At 39.0% G+C, this 27,330-nt stretch overlaps 1 long non-coding RNA gene across 1 annotated transcript; it reads left to right on the forward strand.

Moving 5' to 3' along the window:
• Positions 1 to 405: 405 nt before the first annotated feature.
• LOC111928413 (uncharacterized) lies at positions 406 to 27,171 on the forward strand. Its single transcript, XR_002864104.2, has 4 exons — positions 406 to 760; positions 12,998 to 13,062; positions 20,923 to 21,006; positions 24,464 to 27,171. It is a non-coding gene; the product is annotated as an uncharacterized LOC111928413 (long non-coding RNA).
• The last annotated feature ends 159 nt before the right edge of the window (positions 27,172 to 27,330 follow it).

Genomic DNA, 27,330 nt, shown 5'->3' on the forward strand with positions numbered 1-27,330 from the left:
TTTGGATTAGATGACTTTCAAAGGTCCTTTCCAACCCTAACTCTTCTATGATTCTGTGAGAAACCCCCTCATGCTGGTAACACTGCTCAGTAGCAGAGATGTGCCTGTGGAAAAACTCCAGGTATGGAGGTACAAACCTTTGAGCAGCAGGAAGGATGAAGCAGCCCAGCCTCAGACATATCTAGAAATGAGCACTGTGTGAGCTGCCTGGCTGAAGGACAAAAAGAAGTAGGAAAAGTAGAAAAAGAGCTTTGGGGAGGAAAAGGTGCAAACAGCATCAGGATTCAAAATTGTGCAAGGCTAAGAAGAATGATCCATTGTTACTAAAACAATAGGACTTGTGTTTTCCTCCTTGGTGTTTTTAGTTTCAGTGATTACGATCAAGAACCAACTTTTGTAGAGCTTGAATGAAACTTCTTTGTGTTCTAGGCTGGCCTAGAGTTTAAGTCTGAAACCAACTCATCTAAAGTGTTTTACATATTGAAAAACCAGTGGTGCAAGCAGACACATATTTTAAAAAAAATTTTTCTAATTCTGCAAGAGCTTGGTTTGTTGTCCTGGTTTCAGCTGGGATAGGTTAATTTTCTTCACAGTAGCAAGTACAATGCTGTGTTTTGGGTTCAGTATGAGAGTAATGTTGATAACATTCTGATGTTTTGATTGTTACTAAGCAGTGCTTATTCTAAGGGAGGGAATTTTCATCTTCCCATCCTCTGACAGTGAGGAGATGCACAAGAATCCATAATGGGCCATGGCTAAGGTATGTGTATCACTTGTTCTTCTTGCTCTTAATTTTCCTTTCTTTGTTGTTTTCCTTTACACTACATTATTATCATTATCATTTTATTTTATTGCAATTCTGTTATCAAACTTTTCTGATCTTAACCCATGTGTTTTACCTTTTTTTCCTTATTCTCCTCCCCATCCCACCAAGCTGGAGTAAGCAGCTGTATGGTACTTAATTACTGGCTAGGGTTAAAACACAACATTAGGATTTGGAGAAATGAAGGGAGTTGCTGTATGTCCATATGTTATTTCACATTTAACAGTTGGAGTTCTTTTTATATTGTCATAAAAATATTGTCATGTCTTTTCTGTGTTTATACATTCCTCTTATAATTCTTCACTCAAATGTTTGAACACACCTCAAACAGTTTCTCAGTTATATTTTATTTGTTTTATGTGCCCATGCCTTTCCCTGAATACTCCTTATTAAAGTTTTGGACTGAGCTCCACGTGAAGTAAAAAGCCTGATTTCTTCATAACACCCACTCATTATTCATCTGAGGAGGTGCTGAATGGTCAAGATGACAATTATATCTAACCATGACCAAATGGCCAGAAAGGTAATGTACCATGCTCTGGGATTTGATTACTGAGCTGAAAGGGCAAAATATGATGTCCTCCAAATTTAATATAAAAAGAAAATAGAAAACCACAAAAAAAGACCCAAAAAAAAGAGGCCCCAGACTTCCCCTTCCTGACATTCAAGTAAGATGAGAACTCAGCAAGGAAACATAAAACTGCCCCTTACAAAAGAAACATGTAAAATAACTTATCTGGCAGTACCTACACAGGACCCTTTCACAGTTTAGTGCAATAGACCTAGAGTAAAACTGTCATTTCCTCCTCCTCTGGCCAACCCCAGGTCTTCCCTCTGCTTCCCCAGTTGCCATTGTGAACCTTCAGCTCAGAACAATTATTTATCCCAAACAGAAATGGCATTCCTAACCAGCGAGCTCAAACTCTGTCATTACTCCCACTTCCACTCTCCCAGATTATATTTCAGAGCTGATTTATGGTACTTGCCTGCCTCACTGCCTGAATGCCCCAAGCAATTTATTTCATAATGCCCTTCTTGTAAAGAAATTATGCCTGAATTGCTCACAGGTTAGTTCTTCCATGGCACTCCATGCCCTGGTACTTTTCTCTCATTCTCCATTTCAAACAGCCCAAAGGCAAACTGTGATATGGGTTTTTGATTATAATGTTCAGACTTAGTGCTGTTAAACTGGAGAGGGAAGAAAAGCACACTGCAAGTCTCTTTTGGGTTATTAAATGAATTTCAGCTGTGCAATACTACTGTGAAGCCCACATAAGTCCAAAGGATTTGGGGTTTAAACAGTGTAAAGAGCTGAATTTGACAACTTGTCTCAAGCTAGGAGAAAACCGAGTTAAAGTGTTGCATTCCTCAGAGAACCTTACAGATGAACTGTTTATGGCTGCCACTGTTTGGGGGAAACTAAATCAGTAAAAATTCTTGTTTGGTTTGTTCATCCTAGTTATATTTTCTCAAACAAATGGTAGTATCCAGGGTTACGTTTTGTTCTTCTTCCTTTACTTTGAAGAGATTGACTGAAGTGCAATTCCATAAGGCAAATGTGAGTTTGACACCAAAATGCCACACATGACAGAGCCATCAAGTTACAAAGACTGGGAAGCTGTTTCTGTGGTGGAAATCTGTTATGGCCCTTGAGAAAGGAGATGGAAACTCACAGTCCCTTCCTGTGACAGAACATGGGGAAGGTGACATAGACTGCCTCTTTCATTTTTACCCATATATCTTAGCCTGTGTGACCCAGACGTAAATTAAAGAACAACTATGGCCTAACCCACCTGAAAAAGGCATATGCAAAGGAAAAGACCTTGATAATATTATCCTTAATTTTATCTTATTCCATAAGTAGTGCAAATGGGTATAATGGTATTGTTAATGGTATTCAAAAAATAAATATAAGAAGATTAGGGTATCTCTCATAAAAATTTAGAATGAAAATAATTACTGTTCAAGACATAAAGGATGAAAATAAATCTAGCTCCTCAGAAAGTAAAATTAAAACAAAAAAATCCTGAATAATGAATGCTGTCGATTACAGCAATACCTCCTCACTCTTGCAGATATGTGCTGCTGTTTGGCTGCATAATTATTTTCTTCCCAGTAATATCTCTGGAGCAGTATTTTTACAGTATTGTAGGGCTTGCTGCAAAATCAGCCCTAAAGGAAAATGCGAGCTGGAGGCAGATCTGAGAAATCAGACACAGAATAGGAAGTGACAGGGAACTAAGCACAGAGTGCAGGTTTCTCTTTCCTGATCCAGGAATTTGTGCAAGCGATACTGATACCCTGAGAACCAAGAAATCCAGGACAGGACTTGAAATCTGCTCTTCACGAGGACAAACAAGATTGGAATCACAGCATAGCTTATTCCTGGTGTCTACCTCATTCCAAGCCTCATTCCAGCAAAACTCAATCTGGAATTGTGAAACCCTTGCGTGGCATCCTGGAGGATGTGAAGAATGGCAAAGTGCCCATGCACAGAAACAGGTGTGGCTGGGACCAGCTTGGCAGCTGGGCTCCCATGGGGTCCATCTTCCCAAAAATCTCTCCACCACATGAACCAAGGCAAGGGGACATCTGGGAGATTTACTGAATCCTGCTGGTCTGAGCTAAAACCAGACAGGTGCAGGTGCACCCTAAAGGATAATCCACCCAGGTAAAGGTGGGCACATACTTGTGCACCTGCAGGACTCAGACAAAAGTCTCTGCACTGTAAATATAAGCGTGGAATTTAAAGTAAATATTTTTACTACAAAATTATTACAGACATTGTATTATTATACCTCTGTCTGAATTAAAAATTTTCAAAGTATCAGTATGTGTGATTTGTAAACCACATAACTTGTGGAACCACATTAACTTGCTACACATGCCAGATGCTCACTGCAAGGCAGATAGCAGTAGACAGGTTCTCTCTTTGGGCTGGATAGTCTGGAGGAAACAGAGGTCTCCAGGAACTGTAGAAAGATCTTGAAAAAGTTAAAAAATTAATTCATGGGAAATAAATTTTTCAAGGCTTTTAAGGACCAAGTGACTCTGAATTGCTACAAAATCAAGATATGTAGGCTCTTATGTGGTGTCTTCTGGGTTTCCTGGGATTTGGAAAGTATTTCTGTACTTTGCTGAAATACGACTGAAAGCTCTAAGCCAGCACTAACCATGTGCACATCAAACTATCACAAAAGTAGAAAAAGAATTACAGAGAAAATAAGGACCAGGAAGGAGCCAGAGTGGAGCCCCCAGTGCAACTACCATGACACTGTTAATAGAGAACTCCTGAACTTCTTTATTCATCCACAATTCCAGGCAGGTTGGAAAGCCACTGTGACAAATACAGAGTTTCATAGAGGAACAGGCAGTTTTGAAAGCACCACTGCCTCGTGCTTTGTCTGCACAAAGAAAAGCCTGCACACATTTCTTTTCCTTTAACTGCTGTCATGTGGATTAAAGCATCCTTTGGGTAAAGTTTAGGATCTGTTGGAAGCTGCTCCTGGATCATGTGCACACCCATCTTTCCTGACCTCTGCTTGCCTTTTTGTGTCCTTGGTAAAGCCCATCTAAAGTTTCTTTTCTCTTGTTCAAAGTTTAGTTCCTGCTTTTCAGAGCTTCATTGCTAGGATGCCTTTTGTATTCCCTGATGCCTTTTTAAATTCTCTCTTTTTCACCTGTACCTCTCCATCTTCTCTGGGAGATTTCAACTCACTCATAACTCCGTCCTTTCCTTCAGGCAGATAAGAAAAATACTTCTTCATTAGTTGTTTGTCAAGCTCTTCAGCATACTAATTGCTGTTTGTCAAAGAACAATCATTAAAATGCACAGTGACTGCAGGGAAATAGCTTTAATGGCCTGAGATAAAAGTGTTCCCTCTGTCTTCACACTGCCCCTGAGCAGGTGGTTACTGCCCTGCACTTCAGTGAAGGACAGTGTTTTCCTCAAAACCTGCTTTAGTGCCCAGCTGGCTCCATGAGCTTCTTGACTTTTAATTACATCAGCTGCATATATGTGATAGTTGAAATGTGTAAGTTCACAGACTGGCCCACTCCCCCATCACTTCTTCCCAGTATATGAAATTTTTTATTCTCCTCCTCAGCCCTTCTAATGACATTAGCTTGAATTCTCTAGACTTATTCAGTAGTTTGACAAATTTCTCCTGAGATGAGTGAAGCTGATCTGTGTTTTCCTGGAAAAATTGCTTTTTGTGGTGGTAACCACTAGATTAATAATGGCATCAACAGCTGAGAGAATTTGACACCTGGTTGGGAGTGTGTTGTTCAGTATGTCTAGTGAGAGGTTATACATACCCTGGCTCTTCAAGGATATGAGGTCTTCCTAATAAGTTTTTATACACACAAGAATGTTTGAATTGTACACAAAAGGATGTAAATAGTGAGATCCATACAATATCATCAAGATACAGAGATATTGCATTAAACATGTTTTCTGTAAGTGGAAAATCCCTCCATCAACTCAAATTGAGATCTAAGAGATTTTTAGTTTGAGCTAATACTGTAGAGAAAGGTATCATAGGCCTAAACTCATGAAATCTTTGTGGTTCCCTCACAAAAAGTGCTTGGATTTCACAGAAATATTGAGCTCAATTATATTTTTATTAAAAAATTACCTTCTCTCCATCATGTTGCCTTCCACAAGGTCAGTTATTTACAATATAGGCATCAGTGGCATGGGCAAAGGTTTCACATGCCACTTTTGACCCTCCACATCATCTCAGTAATTTAAGTGGGTTTATTTGGTTTAACTGCCTTGAACTTAAAAGGCAATGCTATTAATGTCGTGCAAGAAAAAAATTCAGATTTTCTTTGAAGTATTTATTTTCTCTCAGGCTTCCTGACAAATGAAAACATGTAGGAAAATTTGTCAGCATTTTTTTACTCTGTAGTCCAGGTCTAAGCAAACTCAGATTCACAGATTGCCTGTGCCCAAGTGCAGAAAGCCTTTGAGAGACTTCTAAATATTACATTAAGTCTGTCAGAGATCGAATTGACCCTTATTGTAGTAATTTAATTCCCAGATCATGGAAAAAGTGACACTTCTTTACGCATGTATTACAAGGTTATGAGGGCAGGGACTGAGCTGAAGGGCAGGTAAATTAATTTGACCCTCAGAAAGAAGAAATTGTGAGAAGCCAGTTTTGATTCATTTGGTCTCATACCAAGACTGGCAATTCTGACAAGATGCAGTGCCTGGGAGTACTGGGCTTGCTCTTACAGCACTGCCTGACTGTCCCTGCTGCTGCTGCTGTTAACTACTTCCCATCCTCTGCTCTTTCTTGAGACACCTTAATCTGGATGCAGGGTTTATTGGAGTCACTAGAGCTTGTTCGCTGGACTCCAAAGATCTGAGCTCCACACAAGAGAGGAAACTAGTTTATTTCTTTATGTCCCCAGATATCCCAGCTGGAATCATCCTCATTTCTGTGCAGAATATTGAAGATACGATGCTGGCAGCTGTGCTCTAAGGGAGGGAAAAGCAGATGGTAGAGGGAGAGATTGGCAGTTATGGTGTAAGCTTTAGAAATCTATAGTGTTATATAGTGTATATAGTATTATGGAGATGCCACAATTATGAGCACCTTTTCCTACACTGCTCAACAGTGGATAGTAAAAGGATCAGAAAAATCAGGGAATCAATAAGGCATTCAGAGCTCTTTCCTGCTACTACAGTGTTTCATGATTGCTCTGTGTATATCACTACCTCACAGTATTTCAGTAAAGCAGGAAAATGGCCATTCTTAAAACTGAGCTATACAACTTTGCCTCCAGTAGGCAAACTACTGCCTCAGAGATTTAGTATGCTTCTAGACAGGAATCGATTTTTAAACTAAAAATTATAATACTGTATTTAAGAGAGTTATACTAATGATCAGAAGGATCAGCATCCCACTGTTCCCTGAACTTTAGAGCACTTTCAGGGTTTTACACTGTTGTCTTTACATAGACAGGAGAAATGCAGTTTGTTAGTGTGTATTAATAGTATCCCTTAGGTTTTTATGTCATTATCTGAACAATTTACAAACAAAAGAACAACCCTTCCCCCCAGATTTCTAAACCTAGAGATATCCTTTCAAATGCTACAGGTTTAATATCAAAGGTATTCTGTGAACTCCTCATTTTTGAAAATGCTAGTTAGGGCAATTTTTATACTGAGTCAAAGATAAAAGTGCTTCACACCTTTCAGTGTGGAGCAAGAAAGAGGAGGTGGTAAAGGACAGGGAAAGTGAGGTAAGAGTCTTGAATTCAAATGAATATAAGTAGAATGTCCCTGCACACATATCAAATCAGATGAAATCAGATACAGAGCAGCCAGTAAACCATCAGCTGTTTCCTTTCTGAATTTATCCTTTTTTTTGTCTTCTTCTAAATATTCAAGAAATGCAGTATTGTACTTTTCAAACCACACCAGAAATTCTGGTGAGCATACTCACAGCATGCCTCAGTAGCAAAGATAAGCAGTTCTCACAAGACAAATATCTTTGACTTAGTAAAGGAAAGGAATTAGAGAAAAGGAATTGACCCTTCTACAGGTGTTACCAAAATCCAACCCTTTTGTTTGCTGTGAAATTGTATTTGTGTATACTGACATGCACCAGGATGGCTGACCTGTCTCTTTCCTTGCTCATATCAGTCAATCCTCCTTTCCTGTAGCTTGTTCAGCAGGGAAATGTCCTGCTCTGCTTTGCAGGAGGAGTCTCTTTTGGGGTGACACCTGCAAAGGTGCACCTTTCCAGCCAATCTTTCATGGGCTGATAGCAAACTCATGTCCAGTCTGTCTGTTAAGCAAAGAGAAAATACTTCAAAAATAAATACAGGGAAAGAATTCCCATTGTGCTTCTACTGATAGACTTCACAAGATCTCAGTTCTATTTACAGGGCTAAACAGATGGAGGATGTCTCCCCTAACACGTGGTTGCTAAGGCAATCTCTAGCTGAGGGTCCCTGGGACTCCCGGAGTCGCTGCAGAGGCAGGGCAGGAGGGGATGTGCATCTTTTCTCTCCTGCCATCTGTAGGCAGCAAGGTTTTTGCTTCCCACACTCAGACAGAAGGTTCCTATGTGATTTAAGCACGGGAGATCTCTTACTTGACAAATACTCTCAGTAGGAAAGTTCTCAGAGAAGCAGCAAACACTCCTGTAAGCAGTGATGAGGGGGAGAGTTAAGGCGCTTGCATGTGATTAGAAACAGCTAGCACAGGGACCAAGAAAAAGGAGCACAAATCTGACTGTATTAGTGCATCTGATCCAGACTGCTGCTCAGGTGCACTCAAGGTTTGGAGCAGGCTTTTTCTGCATCTTTTAGGGTTAATTGTTCCATGTTACCTGCAATGACACTGCACTATTATTTGCATTAACAAAACTAGAGTCTTCACAGGTAACACAAAAAGAGGTTTTGTTTCAGATGAACTGCTTATATGTGTCTTATATACACAAATATTTGCTTGAGGCCTGAGTGAGACCCACAGGCTGTAAAAGTATGATTTAAAACTTTTGTAAGGGGGGAGGAAGAGCCAGAAGAAGTAGGCACGGAATAGGATTTAAAAGGCAGAGAATAAGAGGAAATAAGATACTCTTTTCTTGTTCATTTTTAAGCAGGGAATAGGCACTGAAGCACTGGGAAACTTGTATGGTCTATACTTTTAGACTTGCATTTATAAATAGAGATACTAACAACTGGCATTTTTACTGACAAATATATCCAAATAGATCAAGGAAAGAGTTAATCAGAAATGGGCCATGTGAGTGAGATGTTATTTGTAGTGACTTGCTCTCAAGTTTATATAGATCACCTGCAAACTCATGCTAGAGCCAAGCATTTTTCTCTTACCTTAAGTCAAATTCATTTTTAACCATAAAATGAATATTCCAAATAACTCTGGTCTGTCAGCAGTTGAAAACTTCTCTGGCATGATTGAGCTCTTCAGTGAAATGTAAGTATTTCTCAATTACAAAGTTTCTGTAAATGCTTAGGTTAGGAATGATCCAGCATACTCTGAATTTTTATAGCCTTTAGTGGATTAAATTAATGGTTTTTAATATGAATATCTGCTCTGACTTGTAGAAAAAAAGTGAAGAATTTAGAGAGGTGTGTATTGAGATATAACAGTACCAGCCTTATGCATTACAAATACTATGAACTTCACTGCAGAATACCAAAGAACTGAATGTTAAAGGTTTTCTCTCCTACTTTATTACAACATTCCACATAATACTGAACCACTGTTACCTAATTACCTTATTTTTCACCGCCTTGTTCATTTTGGAAGGAGCTTGAAAGGGATTGGTTGGTGAAGCAATCTGAAATCTACAGCATTTCCCAGGATGATACTACAAGAACTCATTATGGCTCATGAAACACTCACAGATTATGGTTTTCAATGCTACAGAAATAACTGCAAGGGGAAAACACACAAAAAAGGAATGTTGCTTTGAAGGGATAGTAAAAAAATGAGACCTCCCCTGATCATTGTTTTTTTTTGTTGTTGAAGCATTTATATATTCTGTATTAAATGAAGTGGGTATCCAAAGGAGGAAGGGAATTTATCATCATTTAAATAACGCTTTACAGAATGGATGCACAAACAGAATGCAGTTCAGGCAGCAGAATAAGTGAGGTGCCAGAGAAAACAAAGAAAAAATCCTTTACTTACACAGGGATGTTGTTGCATGCTGAACACTATACCTGGAGCTATAAATAAAAGAGTGAAGTAGTTTTCTAACCTTAATTAAAAACTTAGTTTCATATCTAGTAAAAAAACATTTTTACTAGATAACAAAAGGAGTCATTGGGCCAGCAATGCCTTGGATGACTAAACTGTTGTCTTCAGCAACTGTACTGATTCTCTCCCCTTCTCTTTAATCTCAGATTTTAGTTGGAATGGAGCTGGAACTGTGGTGCCAGTGAATTTTATATAACTATATACACTTTTTTTCCTCTCAGTTCCCACTTTTATCAATAGTTTAGACTTTATAGATTTACTTGGGATCACCAGTTGCAAAGAGGGAAGAGAAACCAGGTACATTTGATTTGAAAATAGTCTTAAGTATGATCTTGGACAAAAGAAATCCCAGACACAACAGCTCTGTTCACTCCTTCTCCTTCTAAATCTTCCATCTTATTTACTATATTTCTGATCTCCCCCATGCTGATATAGGTGGAGGAAAGCTCATAATTACAAGAATGTAATTCTAAAGCTTATCTAGAACTTTTAGGCTAGGATAAAAATTCACAAAGAATCTGGCAAAGCAATGACAGCAAAGGAACTACCTATAGGCAGTATGAAATTATTTTGGTTTGTAAACACAAAAATTGGCTGTGAGAAGTTGCAAAAGAATCTAATGAGGCTGAAAGATTTGTAATCCACTTGCAGATGAAATTAACTGTTTATTTGTGCAAAGTAATGGGAGAAAGGGGGAGAAGAGATGGAATCAACCCTGACTAAGCCAAAGAAAATTGGTCTGAAAATTACTTATTACCATTCAGGAAATATATCTTGGCACTTCTGTGGGTAGTTCAAAAAAATGTCAACTCAAAATGTCAATGTTCAGCAGTGGTCAAAATGCAGATGGTGTATTAAACAATTAGTGGGAGGACTTCAGTGGAAAAATCAGAAAATATCACTATGTCACTTCAAATTCATTCTCTGTTTGCATTTTGTGTATCTTTGGTTTTATCTAAAGAAGGCTGAAAATGATAAAAAGTACAAAACAGTTGCTAAAGGGAGGTTGAACAGAAAGAAATATATAAAACCATAGGCACCATACAGAAGGAACAACTGTTTGTTATTTCTCACAGGATGGGACCTGTAGAGCTGCAACTGAAATGATTGCACATTGTTTATAGAGCCTACAAGAAAGAAAATTGTTACCCAGAAGAGGCACCACATTGCTACCACATGATGTGGACCTTGAAAGCTAAAAAAGGCCCAAAGATAAATTAATGAAAAGAAGAAAATAATCATTAAAAAGAAGGATGCAGATATAAACTTTGGTTTAGGAAGTCTCTGAGCTGTGTTTTGCCAGAAGATGGGAGTATGCAGTGGGGAAAACTTCACAGTGCTAATCCTTGTTCATTTCTTGTTTTCTCTAAGCCTCTGCTGTTGGTTCCTGTCAGAAACCTGTTACTGGACAGGATATTTGCTCTGTTCATCTTGTGAATTTGAAAGAGCTGAAAGAAAACTATGAGACAGTTTCAATTAACATTTTTGAGTGATTTGGCTTCCTGCTCACCTAGGAGCCTAGAGGAGGTCCCTGCTGTTTCCTGGCTGCTCAGGGACCCCAGTTTCATGGGGAAGGAGACTCAGGTAGCAGGAGATGAGGTCAGTTCCCTCTGTGATCTCAGCTCAATGCCTGCTGTAGAGATGGCTGTATGGTTCAGTAACTCATAAAACAGAAACAAATGGTGTTATTGGGGTCCAGACACCTCCTTCAGGCTGAAGCTGAGGATGCTCTGCTGCTCCAGGCCAGGGGATGGTTAGAAGTGCATAACCAGAAGTGGTGACAGTGGCACCTAAATACTGCAGCAGGGTGGGGCAGTGGCAGATTGGGAGCCAGTTGGCTCAGGAAGAAATCAGCTTCAGTCAGGAGCAAATATTGCACTGTGACTGCTGTGGTTGCTTCTCATACTTTGCTTTGGAAAAGGTGTTCTTTTACCCAGGAATGTTTTCAGGTGCAAGGCAACAACTGTGAATATTATTTTCTGGTTAAGACTGGAACAGAGCAGCTAATGGGCTAAAATGGGGCATGAGAGTGGATTATGTACAACACTGCTTTGCCCAGAGGATATCAAAATTACAGTCTTCAAGGCCAGTGAGGAAAAAAGGAATTGTTAAAACATGAGAAAGATGAGGAAAGTGTAATGATTTCCTGAGAGATGAAGTAGAATATTTCATAGGATATTCCACATGGGGGAATAATAAACCTGAAATTCATACTTATGTTAATTTAAAAATACATGTTGTAAGTGGCATCATAATTTCTTTGCATGGGAAAATATTGAAGAGGAAATTAAGGATAAACTCATAGATAAATAGCACCTAAGAAGAAAAAAAAATAGTTATTTTATTTCTTTAAGAACTTAAACCCAAAAGCAGTCCTGCCATTTTGAGTTCTTCTGATATTCTCTACATTTGTTTTGTAATTAATGAAAATATTTTCTGTTTCATTTATGAATTTTTATAATTGAAGATTAGTTTGTTAGACTCAGCCAGATGCACTTAGTGCTTAGTTCATAAAAAAAAAAAGAAAAGCTGAAATAACTGCTTAGACATGAAGAGATTTTACTGTGCTTATTTGTTTACTATGAAGTCTTGGAACAGCAACACAGATGTTGGAACAAATAGTTCCTATTACAGCTCTGCCTCTTCTCACATTGGGTTTCAACTCCTCATTGAATAGATAAGCTCAGCATTTAAAGTTTTTTGAAATAACTTCTTAGTTCTTTGCATACTAAGACTTCATAATCTCTAGACATCAGCAGATTAATGACCCACTAATTAATTAAAAGACCCATTGCTGTTATATCAATATTCCTCATCAAAGAAGAAGTATTTCCATTAAGAGGAACCCTAAAGGCTGATTTGAATATTTGTTCCCTTGAAGAAGTGGCACTAACTCCGCTTGCTTTGCTCTGGACCAATTCTGTTCAGCCATGAATTATCACCAGTTGTAAATCCCTGGGAGTCAAAGCTCAAATAGTGAAACAGGATATACTGATTCAGTGATATTTACATGAAAGATCAAAGGCATCCTGCTTCAGAGTGGAGCACACTGAGCTTTGATGAGCCATGAGGAGCTTGGCCTCGTGGTTTGTCAAACTTCCAATTTTAGTAATTTTTCCTGTAAAATGGTAAATGCATACTTTTGCAAGTATGTTTTGTTTTTCTGTTCATTTCTTTGTTTTTGTCTGTCTGTTTCTTTGTTTTGTCTCCTCAGAGAGAGCAGGATCTCCAACTGCAGAGTACTGCAGTCAGTAGCAATGCAGCTCCACCATTTAATACTCTGCACACAGAGTCCATAACATTCCTGACTTTTCAACATTAATAACCTTCAAAGAGAAGAGAAGTTTAGGCATCACCTGTTTATTCATTTCATTGCAGATGCTGCCAAAAACATTTCTTTTTATTGACACTTTTCTAATTTTTTCCAGAATGTACATGTGTCCACTTGCAACCATGGCAGGACCATCAAACCCCACCATGTAGCCACAGACAGGTAAGATTTGGTGAACATTAAGACAGTAAGAGAGTTAAAAATTGCATTCAAATATGATGAAAGAAACATGTAATTGGGAGCCATTTCCAGAGCTGGCAAGTGACAGTGAAGATAAACAGAACTGAGTTTTGTGTTAAGCAAAGAAATTTGGTGTAGCTTCAATTATTTTGTTAAGATTTAGGCTTAAAGCCTAACAAGGAATTCTTAGACCTCATGTATGGAGACAAATTCATTAAAAGCATGATACTAAAATAGGTAGATAATTATCACATAATGATTTCTGAAAGTGCTCACCATTTAACTAACCAAGCAATATTTTAGGTATCACAATGGACGTCAGCTCTGTTGCTGGGAAAAAGTAACCAATTTCTTTCACAAAGTGGAATAATTGTCACTAAGAGCAGAGGAGGTACTTCCTTAATTCAAAAGAATATAATGTTAAAGCAGTATAATTATATGGGGGTTGTTATGTATAGGGTAAAAGAATGATTAAGAAAGATGCTCTGTACAGAACAAAAGTGATTAAGAAAGCAATCAGGCACTAATGTACTGTACTGTTTTAAATGAGATTTAATTCCTGTTTCATGGTTTGTCTCATTTGTGCTCACTTTGAAGAGCCAAGAGAATCCAGTTTTTTTCCTGTAGCCACCAAGTACACAACTCATACTGAGAGGTGTAGTACACCACCATAATTATGCTAAATTATTTGGAAAGGGTGATTACTTGATAAATGCTTTCTAGTATCTATATTTTGAAAGCAATAGGGAGTGGCCCCTCCACTGGTGGTTTCTCCTCTGCCAGCAGGTCCAAGAGCCAGGAATGCTGCCAGCAAGGGCAGGTCAGGGCAGTCACTCTGTTCTATCCCTACCAGGATGGAGGATTGCACTGCCTTTGTTCTCAGTTTTCAATGAAGTGGTAGTGGTGTCACAAATTGAGGTTAAGTTCTGGAGAGAGTTTGTCACAGCACATCTCATTTTGTATGAAAATTATTCTTGTTTTTCAGTTCCCCCTTTTCTGGGTCTGCATGACTAGATCAAATACAACTTTAAGGGGAATGTACATAATTCATCAAAGCAAGAAAAAATTAATATTAATTTCATATATTATTTTTATGTATATTAATAAAGAATGGGAGTATTTTAGTTGATTTTTACATGTCAAAACTCTGCTTTCAGAGTTAAGACAGTCCACTGGAAGAAGAAAATGTCATTAAATTTTGCTTTCTGCACATCTCTCTGCTTTAATATGTTGACATTTCACTGTGTCTTGCTTCAGTAATCCCTTAATCAAGGTGTATAAAATATTTCTAATTTTTTGCATAAAACCCTCTTGGTATCCGTGGCACCATTTCTCTGCTCTTTTCCAGAATCCTTCCAACTGCTGTTTTGTTTCAGGTGATGCAGTTCCTACAAGTCTGCCCTGTATTTTCTGTGCTGCTGCACTGGAGAACTGCTAGCATTCAACTTCATGATGCCTAACTTGTGTGTGAATGCTAAAATTGTATCTTCTGCTCTCACCTTATGCTGAAAATTCAGAGCACCTCACCTGGGAGCATGAGAAGTATCAAGCAGTTTTATCTTTCCTTTTGATTATTCTCCCACAATATGAATGAGGTGTTAATCAATTTAATCTCATTTCATAATCTTCCATCTGCATTTCTAGCTTTAATAGGTTGTCCTATTTATTATTAAATAAATACATTATTTAGCTGGTGCCTGCAATACTGGACTGCTTCTCAAGCATGATTTTATGCCTTTTTGACTATTTTCACCTGACAGAGAACTGATGAGAAGCTGAAACTTTCATGTTCTTGTCTGTAAGTATTTTGCAAATACTCAGACAGAACAGGTAAAAATGTTGTCACCTAGCAACTAATAGCACTTTTTCATATATATAAATATATATTTATATATTACTTTCTTCTGGAATTGCCTAAATTATATTCCCTCTTTTTTTTTTCACTTGCATTTTTTGTAAGAAAATGAGAATGTGTTCTTAAGATTTTTGGAAATGGAAATTCAGCTGGCTGTTAAATTATAGTGCTAAGAAATATCCAGCAGGTTATTACAGTCAAAAAATCAACATCTATATTCTCCTGGTATCTTTGAAAATGATGACTGTGAAAAAATCCCAGTAAACATGCATTTTTCCTATGCAATATGTGGGGCTGTGAGGGAACTGAGTTGCCCTTTTTTTGCACTGCTCTGTGCCACAGAACAATTTTAGGGGCAGAGTATTGTCCAGTGCAGGCTCAGTATGTTTATTATTGTTCTGGAAACAGTAGGGAATCAAAATTGAGTAGAAAAAATCTTTCCAAAAACCTTAATTGCTTATATTATTCTCTAAGAAGATCCAGCAGATAACGCACTATTTTTCTTCGTCATTAAAGTCAAAGAATTTTATGTCAATTCCCAATTACCCAGTAGAGGAGCACAGGCAAAAAGAGCAGACATCACTCCAGGGGAAACTTGTCACTTCTCTTGCATTCTTGAAACAGTCAGATTCTTTAGAGGAAGGCACTAGAAATCCTGTCTGACCAATTTTTAATTAAATGCATATTTTAAAGTGGTTTTTTTTCCCCTCAGTCCTAAATGCACTTCTCTGTATATCTGAATTTTTGGTTTAGGTGTTTGTTTGTTGTTTCTAATCTTAACTAGGCCACTGCTGCCTTTGTTCTATAAATCCAACTGCTTTTTTTGAGTTGTGGTAATGATCTGCATAGGATTAGTCTGATTTTTAAAAAAAATTATTTCAGTTCTCCAGATTAACTACATTTTCAGGTTCTTTAATAGTAAGTTACTAACTTTGTAAGTTACTAACTTTTTAGTAAGCTAGTAGGAGACATGAGTCTCTGCTTTAAAAACTGGAAGTATCTGATTCACCTTTTCACTGTCTGTAATGTTTACTGCTTCTCTCTGACAATTGTCTTTTCAATGTCTTCTATAGGGACCACTTTTATGTATTTTTCACCACTTCCACTGAAACTTTTTGTAAATAATTGATTAGAACTGGACATATGATTATGAATGAAGCCATATGAAGGGCTTAAATAAAGTCATAATAAAGCAGTATGTTATCCATAGGTGTGTTCATTTAGGTATGCATTACCCACCTCACCCAATACCTGTTGATGATGTGGTTCACTCACTTTTCACAAGGATGCTTTGCTGTTCTTGAGACCATTTTAGTCTGCTTGGACTCATCCTAGGACTTTACATCATTCCTCTCCATATAGATGACTGGGCATTTTCTGTGCATTACATTTGTTGTTCTGGGCTTAGGAAGGAGCCCTTCCACTTCTTTCTTTGGCCCACACTCCACTAAATGATTTTCAGCTGAGGAAAAATTTGCCATTTAAATTTTTACCTTTATCTTGATCATTAATAAATGCACTACATGAGATTAATTTATTATTGAAACCTTTCTCCTGTGATGGGAAGCAGTGTCTTTTTCTTACTGTTTTTTATAATTTCTAACTGATTTTTAGTCTGTGATAGGACATGAGAGATTTCACTTTTTTTTTGCTTACTAGGATTTTCTTTTTTTTTTTGGTGTTCAGTTTTATTTAAGCCTTTCATTTTCTTCTCTAGCATTTTTTTTCTCCAAAAAACATTAAGACATATCCCAACAGAGTAACAGGGCTGCACCAGTGAAAGTGCTCGAGGTTTCCCTTGCCTTTGGCCTTTTAAAGCATTTGGTTTTGCATTATCTGATTGCATTATCTGGATATTCCCATGAATTATCCCCAGATGTGACCAGCTCTGCAGGCAGCACAGGAGTTACAGGGCCCTGCTGAATGGAGATGCAGATGTGCTTCTCCCCAAATACCAAAGGCAGAGCTCTGCAATATTTGTTTGCAGTCATCAGTAGCTGCAGGATGTAGGTGCTGCTGCTTGCCAGTCCCATCTGTAGTCTCATATTCTACCTTTTCAAAGGAGAGATATTCATCATTATGTTCCTTTCCTAATATAACTTTCAGAGCCCTAATGCCACAGTTCCAGGTTAAATCTCTGTGAACTTCTTAAAGAAATTCAGAATACAAATAAACAGCAGGATATGGCTCATTAGTAAATGTTTGTGAGGTGAAGCAACTCTTTTAAACTCTTTTTTATTTTATAGACAAAATGATTGCAGAATACAGATGGATATTAAATCAATTTGATAGACCTCTATATAATCCCTGACAAGATAGTGCTCTATGGCAGGACTTGTTTTCTGATGCACTTCACTGGGCAGTTTAGGCTATTTGTTCTGCTTTACTCCTCTTAATGTGGGTCAAAGTTAGTCCAAAGTCAAACCCTGACTGCTGTTTTGTGTTGTTTGTTTTAGCCCCCCACTTGTGCTAGTGCAGGCTGTAACATTCCTTTTTCAGACTATTTTAGATCAATCTGCAGCTTAGCACAGCTTGTCTCTGCAGCTGAACAGATGTGTTTCAACAGGATGGAACTCTGCAGAATGATCCTAAAATTCTAGGGTTTTATGTAGCTCTTCTCACTGCTGGTTTTTCACTCTACCATCTGTATTGCCATCACACAGAAGTCAATGGGGCATTAAGAACTTGCTGATGCTGCTCTTTCTGGCTGGAGCAGGAACAGAGCTGCCACTTTGCTCTGCATTTTGCTGACTTTGTCACCCTTAATCAAGGCGACTATATGGATTTCTGGGACAGTTTTTGGAGCCAGTAGATGCACAGGGGGGAACTGTGGGACCTTTTCCTCCAGGAAAAGGAGGGAACCCATGCTCATGATTTTAGGAGTAACCAGCAGCTCTAAGTCTGCTCTGCCCCTTCCAATCCCAGTGCTTTCCCTTCTGCAAGGGGAAATAACTAACTCCAGTGGTGTACATCCATGCTGTGCCCCCAGCTGCTTTAGAGAGCAGGATTTTACTTAATTTTTTCTTCATATCTCCTAGTATTAATACCATAAGCAATCTTTCTCCCCACCCTCAACAGGCCCCAACAAACCCATGGACAAAAATCCAATCATCCTCTCACACCTTGGAGAATGAAGAGACCAGGACCAACTTTTGAGGTGTTGCTTTAGAATTCAGCCTCATGAAAGCTTGACTAGAATTCATGCATTTGCTTTTTGATGTGTTTGCCTCCTCACTCACAGTGGGGTGGAAGGGATCATGGTCCTGCTGAGTGGCACAATCCATCTGTAATGGTCTGAAATGTTGTTGCTAAGCAGTGACACTTCCTTTTCCCCTGTCTGCCCCGTTTAAGTGAGTCAGGAAGCATGATGCAGCCTTTCTGTTTTCAGCTGATATTAACAGACTGATAGAGGGTCCTGCCTGAGCCTCACTTCCTTCTGTGCCAGTTAGCTCAAGCCAAAAGTCCAGATCCCTCTTGCTTGCCCAGGCTGAGACCCTTTTGGTCCTCTCAAAAATGGAAAGACATGATCAGAGTAGCAAATTCTGCTCCATTGTTTCAGATGCTTCAGGTCACCCCAGAAATATGTGACTGCAAGACAGGGCAAAATTTAATTAAATGGCTTGGAAACACTCACTGGAGCATTGTTGCCTTTTCCTATGCTCTGGATTTATCTCATTCCTGTGCACATATCAAAGTACTGTGCTTCTGTCTTTTCTTCGCTGCTTGAAACCAATAAAACAATCCATCCCTGAAGATAATGAAGCATCTCTCAGAAGTAAAAAAGAAAAAAATATTACCTAATATCAGTTGTGTATGTTGCTGATTCCCAGCAGAGTTGACACCATGTGAAGGTGTGCCAGGTAGAGTCACACTGGTAACTCAGAAAAAACAGCACCAGCGACACAGGTGAGGCCAAGGCTCCAAATGCCATTTACAAAAAAGCGGACAGAGCATTGTTCTGTTATCTTGTTTCTATAATTTGTGGAATGGAGTTGGACTTGATGATTCTTGTGTGTCCCTTTCAAGTCAGAATATTCTGTGATCTCTGATATATTTGACTTTGTTGGGGCTGCAGGTGACAACATGCTTCTGCTGCTTTCAGTTTCACATCTTCTCTCTCAGTCGTAATAGATGTTTATTGAGGTATTGATTGTCCTGGTACATTTTTAAATTAAAAAAGTAATATGCCAAATTCTTTCTGGAAGACACAGAATACAAAAGGAATAGTTTGCTTCAACCAGGGTTGCCAGGAAAAGATTAATATTCTTTATTGCATGTTGATTTTTTGAAACATATAATTTTTTGCCAAAATAAGTTGTATTATTCCTTGTCTTAAAATTCATGGTTATTTCTGATTTAAGATATCTCTTAAATGATTACTATTATAAGACAATTTCTCCTCTACAAGGAACCCTAAGATAATCTGTAGGCTGAGCTATGTTATGTTGAATAACTACCAGACACCCCACAGGTGGCGTGGAAGATATTAAGCCCTAAACATTCTTCATTTATGCTTAATTTAAGTCCAAAATAAAGTGTTAACTAACATACCTTTTAAATTAAATTAATTTTATAAGTTCTGGAATAGAGCACAGTTAGAAGTGTCATTTTAGTGTACCTTGTGGACAGCAGAACAGTACAGATAGTGGCAAATTGATCCAGCACAGAACTGCCTTTACCTGAAAAGGAGATAATCTATAAATCTCAGTGAAGGTGAAATCCCATTTGGGCTTGCTGGGAATTATATCAGCCTGTGGTCATCTGAGCTTGAGAGGATTCTGCTCAGGTGAGCTGGAGGTGGATAGTGTGACCTGCTTATGATATTATCCACTATCCTGACTCTTGCATAACTTAAAATCCCTGATTTAGGAACTGGGAATACCTCAGTATATTTTCATTCCGGTAAAACATCTGAAGAAATAAGTGAAAGTAAACACACACATTAAATTGACATGATTTTGTTGCTAAGGTAGCAAATTTCAGATCTCTGTGGGAATACTGCTCCACATGTAGCACAAATCACAAGCATTAAAGAAATCATTTTATGCAATCATTTAGCGACATGAGCATTACATAGAGTCGAGATGAGTGAGTGGTTTAGCAAGAAATTCATATTCAGCATGAAGACACTGATGTCTCTGTGACAGCTGGAATTTAGAGAGAATCATCTTCATGAACTGTGCTATGTACTTTGGAGGCACAATAAGTAGACCATACAAATTCTCTTTATTTGTTCCTCTTTCCCATCCAGTTTCTCTCACCTTTTGCCATATCATTCAACCACTTCTCAGGGCTTTATTAAAATCATAAAACATGCTTAGCACTGATGAGTTTTAACAAACAAATGGTGCATGTCATTGAATGTGATGCCTTGGCCAGGGAAATGGACTTGGGAAAGATGTTTTGATATTCACATAACAACAGCACAAAGAAAAGTGGTGGATATGTCAGGGTGTTGCTTTCTTTAAAAGCAGAATTCATATGTCATTCCATGTATTTGTGTACTCTAATTGGACTGAAGTCTACAAAGATGAAATTTCACAGAATTTGGGAAGAAGAAGCAGAATAAAGAAAATATAGAAATGTCCTTAATGATCCTGACTGAAGCAGAAAATACATTTTGCGCCCCTGACCAGAGGATGAATAATTGTCTCTCAATTATTTATCTGTTTTCTGGAAGTAGACAGGTTCATTGTACCTCGGTCAGGTATATTTTATCTTATTTTTATAGCTTGGGTGGAGACATTTAGTGCTTTGTATCCAGATTCAGGAAGAAACTCAGTCAGACTGGTCAGTAAGGGGCTGGGCTTGGAGGCAGGGTTGTCCATTTTATCAGTTTAATGCTCTCATGTTGAAACTTCATTTAAACCATCATATCATGGTTAAAACTACCCTGAGGTTACCTGTACTTATTCAGTTTACTTGATTGTGAAAACTTCCAGGATGAAATTACAGTGGCCCTATGAAAGGACTGTTTTTATTCACAGATGGAGGATGATGGATCCTGGAAAGTGGATGGCAACATCTGGGAAAGGCAAGCCTTCTGAACAGTTTCTGTTGCTAAACCCCAGGTGAAAACTGGTAGAAATACCATCTATTTATTCATTGAATTATAGCGAATATCTGACTCCAGATAAAATTCTTTCTTGAGTCATTCCATTTTACCTGAGCTTTTTCTTCCATAAAATGAACATAAAATAATCAACTAATGCCATTATCTTCATTACTGCTTCCATAGATGAATGTTATATGACTTTTACGTGTAGTAAATAAATGTGACATTTACAAAACAGAAAAGGATGGGCAGAAAGGGAGATTGTGAAGAACAGCACTTGATGAGAAGGATCTCATTTTAATGGTCTTCTTTTTGTTACACTTGTATTATTGTCTGTTACAACTCAGCAGACATCACTGCTGGGTAAATGCTATAATTCAGCCTGATATGGTGCTATCTGTGAATATTTCTTCCCTGCCATTGTCCTTAGCACAGTTTCTTGGGTTACAATAAATAAATTTATTTCCTCTGGAACTAAAATTGCACATAAACTAAGCAGTGCAAATTGCTTTCTACTTGTTAATTTACAGTCTTGAAATGATGGTAGGCAGAGCTTAGTACAGATGTGGTGCAAATGTAGAGAATAAATGGAGTATGAGAAGAAGGTAGAGCCTGGTTTTGATTTGATTTGTACTTCTATAAATCCAGAACATTTCCCTTTTTTTTTTGGCTAGAGGAAGACTAATATCTGTCTTGTATGGTATTCTTTAATCAGGTATTCCAACCAGGTAATTGGACACTTTCTTGACAGGCAGTGGCCAGACAGACTTCTTGTTTGCATGTTGAGAATACTTTTTAAATCATTCTATTTATCAAAATAAAAAATATGGCAAATAAGGCACTAAGGAAGATGAGCACTAGCCAGACACCAAAAGAGTATAATATTTTTAGATGACATCATGTGGATTATCAGACAAGAATATTTGTAAGAATTGGGAAATTGTTTAGAAGACTTTGTTTCCCACTAGTAGCAATATCACTGGAGACAGACAGAAAACTGCTGAAGGAAAATGGCATTCTGCCATATCCTTAAAGAACAGCCAGGTTGCCTATGTTGTAAATGTCATTACTTACTAACTTTGAGTTCTCAGAATATACATTATTGGAACATGATTTCATTATGTTATTGTCTACCAAATTCAAGCCCTTTTATGCATGAGTATGTAAAAGAGAAGCTGGTACATATTTTGTGGGGGAAAGCTTTGAGGAAAACACATCTGTTTTTTGTTGTCTTATTAAAAAACTCATCCCATCTGTCTTGGTTTGGAAGACAGGTGTCTGCTAGGGAAGGCAGGAGCCTTCCTTGGAATAAAAATGTAGAACCCCTCCCTCCGAATTATTATAATTTTGAAATCAAGGGGCTCTCAGGCAGAGATCTGGGGATAGGAATAACAGTTCTTTACTAGTGTGTATAACCAGCCAAACAAACAACAATAACTACAGTATTAGCAAGAAAACAGAACCAGGGGCTCCGTGACAGCTTTCTCGGCTGAGATGGGATGGAGGAGAGGCTTTGCTTCACAAACCCCTCGGGCAGTCAGTCCCGGTGCTCCTGCAGGGCTCTGAGGAACAGTCGGCTGGAACAGCAGGGACGAGCTGAGATCCTGGGCCGGTGGCTGAGGTGGATCAGGAGAGGGATGAGCTGAGATCCTGGGCCGGTGGCTGAGGTGGATCAGGAGAGGGATGAGCTGAGATCCCGGGCTGGTGGATGAGGTGGATCAGCAGAGGGATGAGCTGAGATCCCGGGCTGGTGGCTGAGGTGGATCAGGAGAGGGATGAGCTGAGATCCCGGGCTGGTGGATGAGGTGGATCAGCAGCTCCATGGCGGTGGCACTGCTGCACAGCCCGGCAGGACGGTATGAGGCCCACTGAAGGAGAATACAAAGAAGACAAAGAAGATGACAAAGAAGGATAAGAAGGATAACAAGAAGGACAAGGAGAAGAAGGAGAAGAAGGAGAAGAAGGAGAAGAAGAAGAAGAAGAAGGAGAAGAAGAAGAAGAAAATGAGGAAGAGAAGAGAAGAGAAGAGAAGAGAAGAGAAGAGAAGAGAAGAGAAGAGAAGAGAAGAGAAGAGAAGAGAAGAGAAGAGAAGAGAAGAGAAGAGAAGAGAAGAGAAGAGAAGAGAAGAGAAGAGAAGAGAAGAGAAGAGAAGAGAAGAGAAGAGAAGAGAAGAGAAGAGAAGAGAAGAGAAGAGAAGAGAAGAGAAGAGAAGAGGAAGAAGCAGCTCCATTGGGTTATGGCATAACCATTTGGGTTATGGCAAATTCTCCAAGCAAGAGCAGCTCCTGCTCTGAAGCCCAAGAAACCAGCCCAACTGCAGCTGCCCCCGCCCTCACTTTTCCCTGCCCCCTTCCCCCTCGGCCCAGCCAAACTCTGTGTTTCCAATAAGTACCAGCAGTCAGGTTTCCCTGCAACCAATGGGGGAAATTCTATAGGTGAGAAGGAGCAAAAGGAAGGATACCTAACCCCTAACACCATTCCAATTTAATCTTTAGATTTATTAATTAGTGCTGATCTCAAATAAACTCCTCTAACTGTATTTTCACTGTGTGCCAGAAACAAGGGCCCAGGCACCATCATACTGAGAGATCAGGTGGGAGCAGTGAGGTTGTCAAAGGTTCTCAAAAAGTCAGCCTTTGTGGGGGAGTTTTAAACCAAATCCTCTACTTTTGTATCTCTTTTTGTATCCTCTACTTTTGTATCTACTTTTGTACCACTGGGATTGTTCAATTTGTGTCTATGTACTCTCTGTGGGAAACTACATAAAAATAAGCAGAGATCTCTGTATTACAGGAATAAACCTATTAGGCTTCTTCCTCCTAGATATGACTGTCATGTCTAATCCCTCCCAGGAGGTCAAGGATAAAATGGTTCATTAATTTTAAAGATCTATTTGTTCAGGCTAGCTGGGTAGAGAAGTGCAGTATCATCACTTCAAAAGAGGTGAAAATCTGTCTTGGTTCCATCTTGTTCTGGGGTGAAGGGCAGTGGCTGGTAAACTGAGGAGGCAAATTGATACCTTGAACAGGATAGAAAAATTTTGCAGTTACTCCCTCATTGGTATTTTATATCTCTCTCCTGCACAGGGATCTCCCCCTTTGGAGAGGTGATGCCAGGGAAAACACTCAGCAGGTCTGGATCAGTAGTGTACCATACTTTGGGTTTATACTGTGCTTCCTGACTATATGAAATCTGTTTGGATAGTGTGGGAATCAGGGAGGGTTATTAACACTCTGTAACAATCTGGGTTTTGAGCAACCAGGTCCATTTGAAGGTGTCCCTACCTACAGCAGGAAGATTGGAATTAGGTGACCTTCAAGGTCCCCTTCCCACCTAAACCGTTCTTTGATTCTGTAATTCTATGAAATGATCCTGGTAGCCACTTAGCAGGTCTTTATGAAAAGTAAGGATTGATCGACAGAGAAGATCTACCCAGGGTTTTGATCAGCATTTTAACCACTCTTGTTTTTCAGATGCTGAATCCCTTCTCTAATTACAAGTCATGTGAGAAATCCTCAGATGGGAAGATTTTGAAGAGCCTGTCACCTTGTTAGCTGAACCATCCAAGGCAAGACATTCCCTTAAACCTGATCTAAGTCATCAGCAATTTATTTCCACTTGATTCTGTATGTCTGTGTCCTCATAATCCCTTTTTGTCTTGAATTGCTTTATTTTGAATTTGGATTTTACTTGTTTCATAACCTATCTTGAGTTAAAGACAATTTCAGATAACTTGCCTTCCACAGATCTGACATTACTTAAAATTTCGGCTTTGGAAAATATTAGCAAGGGCTCAAATCCCCAGATTATTGCAAATATTCAAAATATGTGAATCTGTGTAAGTAGCAAGTCCTTAGAGATCTCCAGTGGTTGCTATTAGTCAGAGATTTCTTCGACAGACCATAAAGAAGTGGGGTCTGAAAAAGGTTCTATTTCTCATGTTTCCTGTAACAGTGGTAGGATATGTTCACCGAGGCATGAGCTGCTGCTGCTATTGGGAAGCCTGAGCTGCAAATGAACTTTGCACAGATGACCCTGTCATGTGCACTGGCACCACCAGCCATGGGTGAATTGTGTCTGCTGGCCCGACAAATCCTTGTCACAGCCATCACTGTCACAGAGAGACTGCATGCATGCAAGCTTCAAAATATGAAAATCCTATATATTTCTTCTTTTGAGGACAGGGAGGGATTGCCCAGACAAGGGAGGACTCGAGAAACTCTCTCTTTAGATTTTATGTCTGGTATTATCATACGGATTTCTGCTGTTTAATATCAAAAAGAAAATTGAGCCATGAAAGAATGGGCGAGAGGGGATTTAAAAACTGCACTAGGAAGGAAAATGCTTCCCTTTTCTGTTTGTGCCTGTCTGTCTAACAGATCTCCTTCCCGAGGAACTCTACATAAAGGAAGTTGCACGTACTACCCATGGCTCAGCAAGGCACTTGTGCAGCTGTTGGTATTTAGTAGGCAGCTGCTTGATTTTATAATTTCCAGAAGCCTGCTTCATATGGATTCTTGCTGCAGAAACAGATATGGGAAGACATTAGCCAGCTTTTATTCTTCGAAGTACAATGCAGAGGACAGAGTTGGCTGGGGTTCTAATGATAGTGGTTACATATGTTACAGACCTATCCTGACCTTTTATCTAAAAGTTATTTTACATTATAACAAGATATTACATGCTTGATCTCTGGTTTTCAGAACATAAAGTATATTTTTTTTTTTCTTTTAGACTTAGATTTTAAAGCTACAGTAGTACTCATGACTTCCCAAAACAGAGGGTCAGGTATTAGCCAGTGTTTGGTTGGTTGTTCACTTGTGGGCTCTTATCTCTGAGACAATAACTCCAGGCCCTAAAGCACAGGGAAGTGCCCTGCCTGTGTAGTACCTACAAGCATGCTTCCACCTTTTCCCTCCTGTATTTCATAGGGCTGTCCCTCATTATCAGATCCTTCAGCTCTCAGATCTCTGGGTAGATGGTGTGTTGTGGATTTGCACACACCAGTGTGGATGGTGAGCTGCTGGATCTGCACACACCAGTGTGGATGGTGAGCTGCTGGATCTGCACACACCAGTGTGGATGGTGTGTTGATGGATCTGCACACACCAGTGTGGATGGTGAGTTGCTGGATTTGCACTCCCAAGTGTGGATGGTGAGCTGCTGGATCTGCACACACCAGTGTGGATGGCATGTTGCTGGATTTCCCTTTGTGCAGTCAGAGCACACTTTAACACAACCAGACAGCAGGTAACCTGCTGTGCCTTGGGGTACCTCAGGTTTTGACAGAAAAAACTGTTTCAGAAGATTCTAGGTTCAGAGGCTGAACTTGATAATCTTGGAGGTCTTCTCCAACCTTAATGGTTCCGTGATTCTGTAATTCCATGACTCCACAAGTTTGTGGTTTCTGAACAAAAATTTCAGAGAGTCTCTGATGTCCAATGTGGTGATTTGAGGCATTGGGGTGCAAGAAGAACATGCAGGTCATATGAAAGGCAACTACAGTCTTAGGAGGAGAGGGAGGAAATGTGAGATTTGGGTAAGGTTGGGTTGTCACTGCCAGTTTCCTACTCATGCTCTTAGGGACATCTTTCCCCTAAAGAGTCATCTTCTGGGAGAGATGAAAGGAACAAAACCTGTGGTAGAAGCTAAAGGAGTGTCAGTAACACTGACTGCCAAAATGGGTTGGGAAAGGACAAATTTTCAAAACCAAAACTCAGTGTATTAACCCCACCTGAAAAAGGCATTTACTCACTAAGTGGAGAAGCCAGAAATGTCTGAGGTCAAAGAAAGGAGTTACTGGGCAATGGGATTGAAGTAAATCAAAGCTTTGGGAGGAATATGTGTAACCTCATGCTCTCAGCTGCCTACAGCTGCTCAGAAAGGAAATTCTTTTGTGAATTAATGAATCTTGCACCATCTCCATTCCCATTGTATTTAGGGTTGGAAGGACGAAAATAATCTGAGATTAGATACATTTTGCTGATTTTGTATCAACTGATACTACTGTGACTGTGCTCAGAAAGAAAGAAATTTGATATAATTTCTATGGTGAAAATTACTAGTCTTACACAAGGAGGAAACCATCCTTTAGCACTATGCTAATTAATGCCTTGAAAAGAATACATGCAAGAAGGAAGCCCCAAATCTAAATCTCTCCCTTCTGAACTTGAGCACTCCCGCCCTGGATCCTGAGCAGATTCATCCATTTTCTCAAAAGGAAGACTAGAATGTGATGAAGTTTGATGCTTTGTGTTTTTTTTATTTTTCAGTTTATCAGTTGTTTACCTCATTTGAAATTGAAAATATCTGTGGGAATAATTTTAGATGTTTGAAGTTT

This window comes from Cyanistes caeruleus, chromosome 5 (genome assembly GCF_971803275.1).
Source record: "Cyanistes caeruleus chromosome 5, bCyaCae1.hap1.1, whole genome shotgun sequence".
NCBI classification, from domain to species: domain Eukaryota; kingdom Metazoa; phylum Chordata; class Aves; order Passeriformes; family Paridae; genus Cyanistes; species Cyanistes caeruleus.